Below are 10492 nucleotides of genomic sequence, written 5' to 3' on the forward strand. Positions count from 1 at the left end.
TTAGATTCCACGTGTAAGTGAAATCATATGGTATTTGTCTTTCTCTGTCTGACTTATTTCACTTAGCATAATACCCTCCAGATCCACCCGTGTTGTCACAAATGGCAAAACTTCATTCTTTCAGCTGAGTAATAGTCCATTGCATACAGTAGCACATCTTTTTTATCCATTCCTCGCCGGACAATTAAGTTGCTTCTGTACCTTGGCTATTTTATGTAATGCTGCCGTGAACATAGGGATGCGTATGCTTTTTCGAATTAGTGTTTTGGGTTTTTTGAATAAATACCCAGAAGTGGAATTGCTGGGTCCTTCATTGTCTCTTGTTATAGCCTCTTTAAAAATAGCCAATTTAATCTGATATAAATACTGCTATCTCAGGTTTATATTGATTTCCATTAGCATAAAATACCTTTTTGCATCCCTTTACTTTCTGTGTGTGTCTTCTGGTCTGAAGGGGGTCTCCTCTAGGCAGCATATGTACAGGTCTTGTTTTCTTACCCATTCATCCATCCTGTCTTTTGATTGGAGCATTTAATCCATTTACATTTAAAGTCATTGTTGATAGGTATGTAGTTATTTGCATTTTCAAATTTTTACCTGTTTTTTTCATATATTATTATTAGTATTATTATTATTAAAGAAGTCCCTTTAAGATGTCTTGTAATACTGGTTTGGCGGTGATGAACTCCTTGAGCCTGTTCATGTCTTGAAAGCTCTGTATCTCTTCTTGAATTCTAAATGACAGCCTTGCTGGATAGAGTAATCTCTTTTTTAAAATTTTTAATTAATCTTTATTGTTGAAAGTATTACAAATGTCCCCCTTTTTCCTCTATTGATCCCCTGCACTCAGCATCCACCCCATTCACAGGTCTTCCCCATAACAATGTCTTTGTCCATGGGTTATGCTTATAAACATGTAAGCTCTTTGATAAATCTCTCCCCACCCATTCCCCTACCCCCACCTTCCCTCTGAGACCCCTCAGTCTGTTCCATGCTTCTATGTCTCTGGATGTATTTTGTTCATCAGTTTATTTTGTTTATTACATTCCACATATGAGTGAGATCATATGGTACTTGTCTTCTCTGACTGGCCTCTTTTGCTTAGCATAATACTCTCCAGTTCCCTCCATGCTGTCCCAAAGGATAAGAGATCCTTCTTTTTTACAGCTGCATAGTATTCCATAGTGTAAATGTTCCACAGCTTTTTTATCCACTCATCTACTGATGGGCACTTGGCCTCTTTCAGATCTTAGCTATTGTAAATTGCCCTACTATGAACATGCATGTGTTTGAATGTTTTTTAGTGTTTGCATTGTAGTTGATTTCTAATTTCATGCCATTGTGGTCCAAGAAGATGCTTGATATGATTTCAATCTTCTTGTACTTGTAGAGACTTGTTTTATGTTCTAATATATAGTCTGTCTATGAGAATGTCCCATGTGCACTTGAGAAGAATGTATATTCTACAGCTTTGGGGTGGAATGTTCTGTAAATGTCATTTAATTTAAATCCATCTGATCTAGTGTGTCATTTAGGGTCACTGTTTCCTTGCTGATTTTTTTATTGGAAGACCTATCCAGTGAAGTCAGTGGGGTATTAATGTCCCGTAGTATGATGGTGTTGTATTGCTGTTGATCTCTCCCTTAAGGTCCTCTAGAAATTGTGGTGTTTTTTTTTAATAAATTTAGGTGCTCCTAAATTGGGTGCATATTTGTTTATTAAGGTTATGTCCTCTTGTTGGATCGATCCCTTTAGTGTTATGCAGTGGCCTTTCGTGTTTCTCATTATGGCCTACAGTTTGAAGTCTATTTTGTGAGGTATGAGTATTGCTTCTCCAGCTCGTTTTTTCATTTACATTTGCATGGAAAATTTTTTTCCACCCCTTCACTCTCATCCTGTGTCTTTTTTTTTTTTTTTTTTTTTTGAGGTTGGTCTGTCGTAGACCCGCATATATTTGGGTCATGTTTTCTTATCCATTCAGTCACCTTATGTCTTTTGATTGGAGCATTTAATCCATTTACACTTAAGGTTATTATTGATAGATGCTTATGTATTGCCATTTTAATTCTTTATGCCTATGTTTCTCTCTCTCTCTCTGTTTGTTTCTACTTCTAATTACAGCAGTTCCTTTAACATTTCCTGCAATGCTGGTTTGGTGGTGATAAACTCCTTTAGCCTTTTTTTTTGTCTGGGAAGCTCTTTATTTCACCATCTATCATGAATGATAGCCTTGCTGGATAGAGGATTCTTAGTTTCAGGTGCTTGCTTTTGATTACCTTGAATACTTCATGCCGTTCCGTCTGCCCTGTAGAGTTTCTAATTAAAAGTCAGCTGACAGCTTTATGGGATCTCCTTTGTAGGTAACAGATTGCTTTTTTGTAGCTGCCTGTAAGATTCTCGTTTTGTCTTGAATTCTTGGCACTCTACTTATGATGTGTGTGGGTGTGGGCCTCTTTGGGTTCTTCTATCTTGGGACTCTGTGACCTTTTGAATTTGTATGACTTATTCGTTCCCCAGGCTAGGGAATTTTTCTTCCATTATTTCTTCAAACAAATTCTCTGTCCCTTGCGTATTCTCTTCCCCTCTGGCACTCTTATAAAGCAAATATTGTTATGTTTCATGTTTTCCCACAGGTCCCTTAGAATGTCCTCCTGTTTTTTAATTGTTTTTTTCCTTTTGGATCTCTGATTGAGTGATTTTTTTCTGCCCTGTCTTCAAGTTTATTGATCGGATCCTCACCTTCCTCTAATCTGCTGTTTATTCCTTCCCATGTATTATTATAGTTTCCATATCTTTTTTCAGGCTGGTGAGCAGCCTCACCATCAGTATTCTGAACTCTATATCTGATAGATTGCTTATCTCCATTTCATTTAGCTCTTTTTTCTGGACACTTCTCTTGTTCTTTCATTTGTGGCCTGTCTTTTTGTCTTCCGATTTTGGCTGCCTGTTTGGGTTTCTTTTCTATGTATCAAGTAGACCTGCTAAGACTCTCAATCTTTTTGGAGGGTCTCTGGTTCATGCCAATGTTAGACTTAGTTTGTGGCTGGCCCTGAGTACCCTGTTTGGAGCTATCAACAACCCTTGGTTTGAGGTCTCCTCTGCTGGGGTTGGGTGCATTTGGACAGGACCAAGATGCACACCATAGTCTGCTTTTCCAAGGCCCGGGTCCAGAAGCGGATCAGGCAAAGACTCAAAGCACTCTGAGGTCTGCCTCTGCCTGCAGGCTGATTTATCTGGTTCTCTCAATGAACCTCAGGCTGTAAAAACTCTTCCAGTTATGGAGAGATGTTTTCCAGCCAAGTGTGGCAATGTCTTTCCCCCGGATCCCCCAGGCAAAGGCAGCCAATGTCTCCTGTGAAAGATGTCCTCTGCAGTCTGGAGGAGTGACGCGGCACAGGAATCCAGAGGGGTGAGCTCTGAGCTCTATCTCCAGAGCGCACAACCCTAGATTATCCTCACACAGCTCCAGTGCACTCTGCTGCCCTTTGCTGGAGCCCAAGGTGGGTGGCTGCACAGGAACATTTGTGCATTGGTTCTTTAAGAGGGTGCCTACTTTTCCAGCCATCTCTCTCACAGACAGAAACCCTGCTGCTTTTCACAACCAGATGTTATGTGGGCACCTTTCTCAGTTCTGGTGCTCTTGCCTGGGAAGTCCAGCTTGGGGTTTAGGCCCCAGAGTTATTAGTGGGAACCCTGCACAGCTGATATCCCTCTGTACCTTCAGCTGCTGCCTGTGGGAATCCAGCCAGCCCTCTTGCACTTCCTTACTTCCTACCAGTCTCTATGCAGTCTCCGCTTTACATCCTTGGTTATGAGGGTGCTCTCCAGCTAGTCTTCACTTGCAGTTAATTACTCAGGATGGTTTTTCTATATTTTAGTTGTAATTCCACTTTGGTCCCGGGAGAGTGTCCGTGTAGCTCCCACTCAGTCCGCCACCATCTTTAATCTCCCCTAGAGTAGTCTTGATTGTAGGTTCTTGCTTTTCATCATTTTAAATATTTGGTGCCAATCCAGTCTGGCCTGCAAAGTTTCTGTCAGGAAGTCAGCTGACCGTCTTACCAGGAGCTCTGTTATATATAACCTACTGCTTTTCTCTTGTTGCTTTTCAGATTCTCTCTTCCACCTTAACCTTTGGCATTTTAATTATGATGTGTCTTGCTGTGGGCCTCTCTGAGTTCATGTTGTTTGGGACTCTATGCCTTTCCTGGAATTGTATATCTATTTCCTTCACCAGGCTAGGGAAGTTTTTCTTCATCATTTGTGCACATAGGTTTTCAGTCCCTTGGTCTCTCGCTTCTCCTTCTGGTATCTCCGTGATGTGAATGTTTTTACACTTGATGTTGTCCCAAAGGTCTTATAAACTATCTTCATTGTTTTGAAGTCATTTTTCTCTTTGCTGTTCTGTTTGGGTGTTTTCTGCTACTTTGTCATCCAAATTGATTTGGTCGTCTGCTTCATCTAATCTAATGTTGATTGACTCTAATGGATTCTTCATTTCAGTTATTGTATGCTTCACTGCTGACTGATTCTTTTTGATATTTTCTATCTCCATTTTCGTGTTTCCTATCTCTTTGTTAATGTTCTCACTGAGTTAATGTACTGTTCTTCTAAGTTTATCGAGCATCGTCATGACCAGTGTTTTGAACTACGTGTCTAGTAGAGTACTTGCCTCAGTTGGCTGAGTTTCTTTTGTTTTCTTTTTTCTGGAGTCTTGTTCTGTTCTTTCGTTTGGGATATGTTTCTTTGTCTTCTCATTTTGACTGCCTCCCTGTGTGTATGTCTGTGTATTAGTAGATCTGCTCTGTTTCCCAATCTTGGTAGAGTAGTCTTATGTATTAAGTGTCCTGTAGGGCCCAGTGGCATAGTCTCCCGGGTCACCTGTGCTGGGCGCTACAGGGGTTGTCCCTCGTGTGGACCATGTGTGCCCTCCTGTTGTAGTTGGCACATCAGTGTGAAGGATTGACCCTCAGGCTGTGACTGTGAGTACAGGAGACAAAAGGTTGTGCAGAGGCTGACCCCCCGGAGCAGGATTCACTTTAGCAGGGCTCTGATGCCTGCCGAATCCCACCTTTAGTTGTGTCATTTCTGGAGATGTTTGGGGGGTGCTCTGGTGTGGTGCTTCTGGGGCCTTTGTGAGAGGCTATTGGGTATGCCAAGGTCTTTTGCCCAGCCTACAGCCACCTGGCAGGAGCTACAAGTGATCTTCAGATGATTGGCACTTGTGCTAGGGTTGGAGACATGTGGGAGATGCTAAGATACGAACCGAGGCCATGCGCCTGTAGGCCACTCTTGGGGCCACTTAGCAAGTGGTATGGGACACCCCTAGGCCAGACACTGCTCATTTGGGTTTTCTGAAACTGTGAGAGATTTTATGAAAGTCTGCATTATAAACCAGGACAGGCCATTTGTATGGATATGCCCCTGGAAGTGATTTGGGTGTACCGTAACTTTAGCACGGTGGGGTCAGTGGTCTCAGCCAGGTTGATGGAGACTCAGACTTTGAGCCCACCTGCACCTGTAGGCTAGGGGGAGGAGGAAGGATCCACAAAGGAACAATGTTGCCTGACAGCACTTTTGTCCTGGAAAGAGCAGCCCCTCCAGCCCTTGCCCTGAAGCCCGACAATTCATTTCCTTCTCGTATGTCTGTGGCGTTTTTCGAGCAGCTGCCTCAACGCTGGAGCTCAGAATAAGTGAATCCATGAGCAAGTACGTCTGTGCATGGGCCCTTTAAGAAGAACACTTGAGACTCTAGCAGCCTCTGTCTCACTCAGCCACAGTCCTCACTGGTCTCCACAGCCAGAAGTTATGAGGACTTCTCTTTCCAATCACTGGAACCCTAAGGTGGGGAACCTGGTGTGGGGCTGAGACCCCTCACTGCACATGGGGGACCTCCTCAGCAGAGATATCCCTGCTGATTCCTAACTGCCCCACGCAGGTATGGGACCAGCACAGCATATTTTGCATCTCCACCTCTCCTACCAGTCTTGATGTGGCTTCTTCTTTATATCCTTAGTTATAGGAGGTCTGTTCAGCTAGTCTTCAGGTGGTTCCAAGAGTGGTGGTTCTATAATGTATTGGTAATTTTGATGTAGTGCTGGGAGGAGGGGAGCAGAGCATTTCCCTACTCTGCCATCTGGAAGGTCGGAATACCCTGCTCTTTACTGAGTGGACCATCTGCCCAAGCCATCAGAAGCCTCTGCCTGTTCTACTTCCCAAAAGTTGATGGGAAAAGGGTCATGAACGCTTCTCATCCACACTGTTGTGTGGGGTCCTAGGGCCCTGTAGCGACACAGTGATGGTTCTGACGAGACCCAGAAGCTGTCCATGCAGCCACTAAGGAGCTGCCCTGGCAATGGAGGCTGTTCAGATGTCGGCTGTAGGAGCCCGGATCGCAGGGGAGGAGGCTTGCTGCCTGCAAAGCCCAGAAAAAGCAGAACAGGCTCAATGAGACACTAGGAACAGGGCAGGGAGAGGATGGGAGCCCGGACAGGGCTGGAAGTAGGCTGTGACTGTGCAGGAAGATTTGGAGACAAATCTCCAAACTCAAGAGTGCCCTCCCTATGCTCTCCTTGGCCAGACTCACCTCCTGTGGCTGCAAGTAGCAGGCAGATTTATTTGTGGTCTCGCCGAGTTTGGAATGAGAAACTATGATTTGAACAGTTTTATAATCTTGCTCTTTGGGAGAAACTTGAGTGGATTTTTTTTTCTCCAGGCAAGATACTTTTGACATTTGAAATTAAATTTCAAAATCGTCTCTGGAAGAGACCAAGAGCATGAAGAAAGCGTTGGTGATTTGGAACTTCTGCAGGTTGTTTTGCCAAAATCTTCCATGAGAGCATGTGTGGCACTTGTTTGTTTCCTTAGTGTTTTGTGATTTGCTCTTTCTTAGAGGGTTGTTTAGAAGAAAACAAGTGTTTAATTTTAGCTTTAGTGAGGTATAATTGGCCAATAACATTTTAAGATATTTAAAGTGTACAACATGATGATTGGACATACGTATACATTGTGACAGGACTTCCTCATTGAGTTAGTTAAGACATAAATCACCTCAGATATTTATCTGTGAGTGTGTGAGTCTGTTTGCTCATGAGAGAGAGACAGAGAGAGAGAGAGAACTTCTAAGTTCTACTTTCTTAACCTCTATGGAAAGCAGTATGTAGGTTCCTTAAAAAGTTAAAGATAGAAATATCTCATTCCTACCAACACTGCACGAGGGTTCCCTTCTCCTCCCATCTTGTAATCTCTTGTCTTTTTGACAGGAGTCATTCTAAGGGCTGTGAGGTGACATCTCTAGTGGTTTTGATTTGCGTTGGCCTGATGATGTTGAGCACCTTTTCATGTACCTGCTGGCCATCTGCATGTCTTCTTCAGGAAAATGTCTGTTCAGTTCCTCTGCCCATTTTTTGATGAATTAGTTTTGTGGTGTTGTTTTTCTCTTGAGTTGTGTGAGTTCTTTATGTTTTGGATATTAGCCTCTTATTAGGTGTATGATTTGCAAATATTTTTTCCCATTTTATATTGATTGTCTTTGCATTTTGTCGATGGTCTCCTTTGCTGTGCGGAAGCTTTGTAGTGTCACTTGTTTATTTTTGCTTTCTTTTTTTTTTTTGGTCTTTGTTTTTGGTGTCATGAAGAAAAATATTTTAATTAAAAACAAAACAGATTCAGTTTAAAAGGTGACTTGCTATTAACAGTTGTCTTTTCTCTTTATGTCAACAGCAAAGAACACATACTGGTCTTTCAAAACCTTCAGTGTGATGAATAAAACCTGTAAAATCACGATATAATCGATGCATTTAATGCCTCTTTTAACAGTCACCATTCATATTACTTCGTACATAAGGAATACCTTGAATCCAAAATTCTCAAAATATTAAAGTCAGTTGCTCAATTAAAGAATATTTAGCCCAGCCGGGCGTGGCTCAGTGGCTGAGTGTCGACCTGGGATCCAGGCAATCGGAGTTCGATTCCCGGTCAGGGCATATGCCCGGGTTGTGGCCTCGATCAATGACTCTCTCATCATTGATGTTTCTCTCTCTCTCTCCCTCTCCTTTCCTCGCTCTGAAATTAATAAAGATATATTTTTTAAAAAAAAGAATATTTCACAGAAGCTATACATTTCTTACTTTATCCTAATGCTTAGCTAAGTGGTATCCGTAATTAACCTCTTTGCTGTTGATGCACATTGACGTACAGAAAAACTTCCTAGAAGCTGACATCTGTTACCTGAGACAGCGTGGATCGAAACTCATCGTGTCTTGTGTTCCAGGGCCCCCCACTACCTCTCTTGGTGCACTGTGTCCTTGGCCGTCCAGTGTTGGCACCTACACTGGGCTTTCTTCTGGGGAAGTTCCTTTAACATTGACATTGTAAATTAAAAATACTAACGAGCCAAAGGGTCTGTCCATGGACCTGGGAGAATCATGGAGGAATGAGAGCAGAGTCCTTGTGTAGGGCAGTGCTCTGGGTTCACCCTGAGACTCCTACCTTGCTCTACAGACAAGGACGTTGTCATTTCTCTGGAGCAGAGAGAGAGCACCCCGATGGCAGCCTGAAACCAGGTGCTGTGAGTGAGTGAATGGACATGGAAGGTCCTGAGTGAAGGGGGGGAACTTATGACCATCCAGTAAGGTGGTCTTTTCTTAGCCCAGGGAGTTCCTGCCATGCTGAATGAAGACTTGGAGCTGCTGGATTTGGGGGTTTTTTTCTTCTTCTTTTTTTTTTTTTTTTTTGGAGAAGCCATAATCTAGACATTTTTAATGGGAAATCTCTAAAATTTTACACATTGGTAACTATTTCTGTATTTTTTCAAAAGCACACTATGGGCCAAAGGAAACAGAAATGAGGGCCCACAGCCTTCAAACATGCATTTTCCCATTGTCACTTTTGCTGAAGTGGGACAGAAAGAAGGACCTCTGCTTGGGAAGGACTGACTGCGTGCTGCTTTTCGTCTGACGACATGGGTGAAGATTCTCGCCATCCTGCTGAACAGACTCATTCCAGGCTATGTTATCCTTAGGTGATCTCAGTTCACTGACTCCAAGCTGGGTTTCAGTGAGAGCTTTGAAGTAGTTCGTAAAATGCCCATGAAAATGTCAAGAAGGGAAGGTCCCATGGTTCCCCTCAGAGGATCTGTGGTCCAGAGAGACTCACAGGTGAACACGGGCCAGGCTAGGCAGCTTCTTTGCTGGCTTGCTTGGCAGTGCCCTTCTGCAACTACCATCTACCCTACCCTTTCCTCACATGTCCATGTGCTTGCTTGTTACGTGGTCCCACCTGGGATAGGAACAAATGAGGAAGTGTGTGGATGACCTGTTCATACGTGCCCTTCCTGGGAAATCGTCATCACCTTTCTTGCTCCTGCTCTGCACGCTGAGGAGGACCTCACCAATGGGAACCCTTACAAATGGGGGCCTTCACAAGTGCATTGAGATGATCCCACCAGGTGTCTCTGTATCTGCCACCATCCTGTTTGTTGTGGTGGTGAAGTGACTGTCTCCTGCGCTCGTATGACCCAGTAACTTTTCTCAGTGTCACACAAGGTGCTTTTGTCCTAACTCTGCCTTCCACTTGTGTTGGCACGGAGGAACCAGTGAGCCACCTGCTGGCTGCCAGTGTGGTGGAAATCAGATGAAGAACTAAGCCTAATTAAGGACGGTAGATTCTCGTCTCCCTGCACCCAGCAGAATCTATAATGAGTTTCTCAGCATTTCTGTGGACTAGAAAACTTCTAGTAACTCTAAGTATAACCTATTAGAATGATGGCAGAAAGAGCTGAAATAGGCCATGGCTGTCTTACATCCTTTCCCTGGTAAAGACGTTTATTTATCAAGCTTGTGATTCTGTCTAGATGGGTCGACACTCATCACCACCACAGAAGCTCTGCTTCCTGGGGTGGGAAGCACATAGCTCGCCTGTCAGGGAAAGGGTTTATTCACACCTAGTTGTCATATAAGTGCTTTCAGCTCTTTGCTGTTGATATAAATTACTGCTGGAGTACAGAGTGAGTATCCTCCAACAAGACTAACTCTTTTCATGCCATGGTGCTCTGAAGACTGATGCGTGAGGGTGCCCTGTGCACGTTGAGAGCCTCCCTTTATAAAGGGCATTCACTGTAATTTGGCACCTGCCACTGATGCTAATGTGTGAGCCTGGCTCTGGGAGCGTGCCTCATTGGCTGGGTCATCCACTGCGAGAGCCCAGACTGGGCAGAAAACTTAGCGTCACAATGCCAAGCAACCTCGGAGCAGATGAATCTGTGAGTCCCACTGGGAAAATCTGTTTTAAACGAGCATGTAAGGGCTTTTTTTTGTTTTTTTTTCCTGTGTTGTTTTTTTTTATATATCTTTATTGATTTCAGAGAGAGGAAAGGAGAGGGGGAGAGAGAGAGACAGAAACATCAATGATGAGAGGGTCATTGATCAAGGCCGCAACCGGGCATGTGCCCCGACTGGGAATCAAACACCAATTGCCTGGATCCTAGGTCGAGGCT

The sequence above is a fragment of the Miniopterus schreibersii genome (assembly GCF_964146895.1).
Source record: "Miniopterus schreibersii genome assembly, chromosome: 11".
In the NCBI taxonomy this organism is placed as follows: domain Eukaryota; kingdom Metazoa; phylum Chordata; class Mammalia; order Chiroptera; family Miniopteridae; genus Miniopterus; species Miniopterus schreibersii.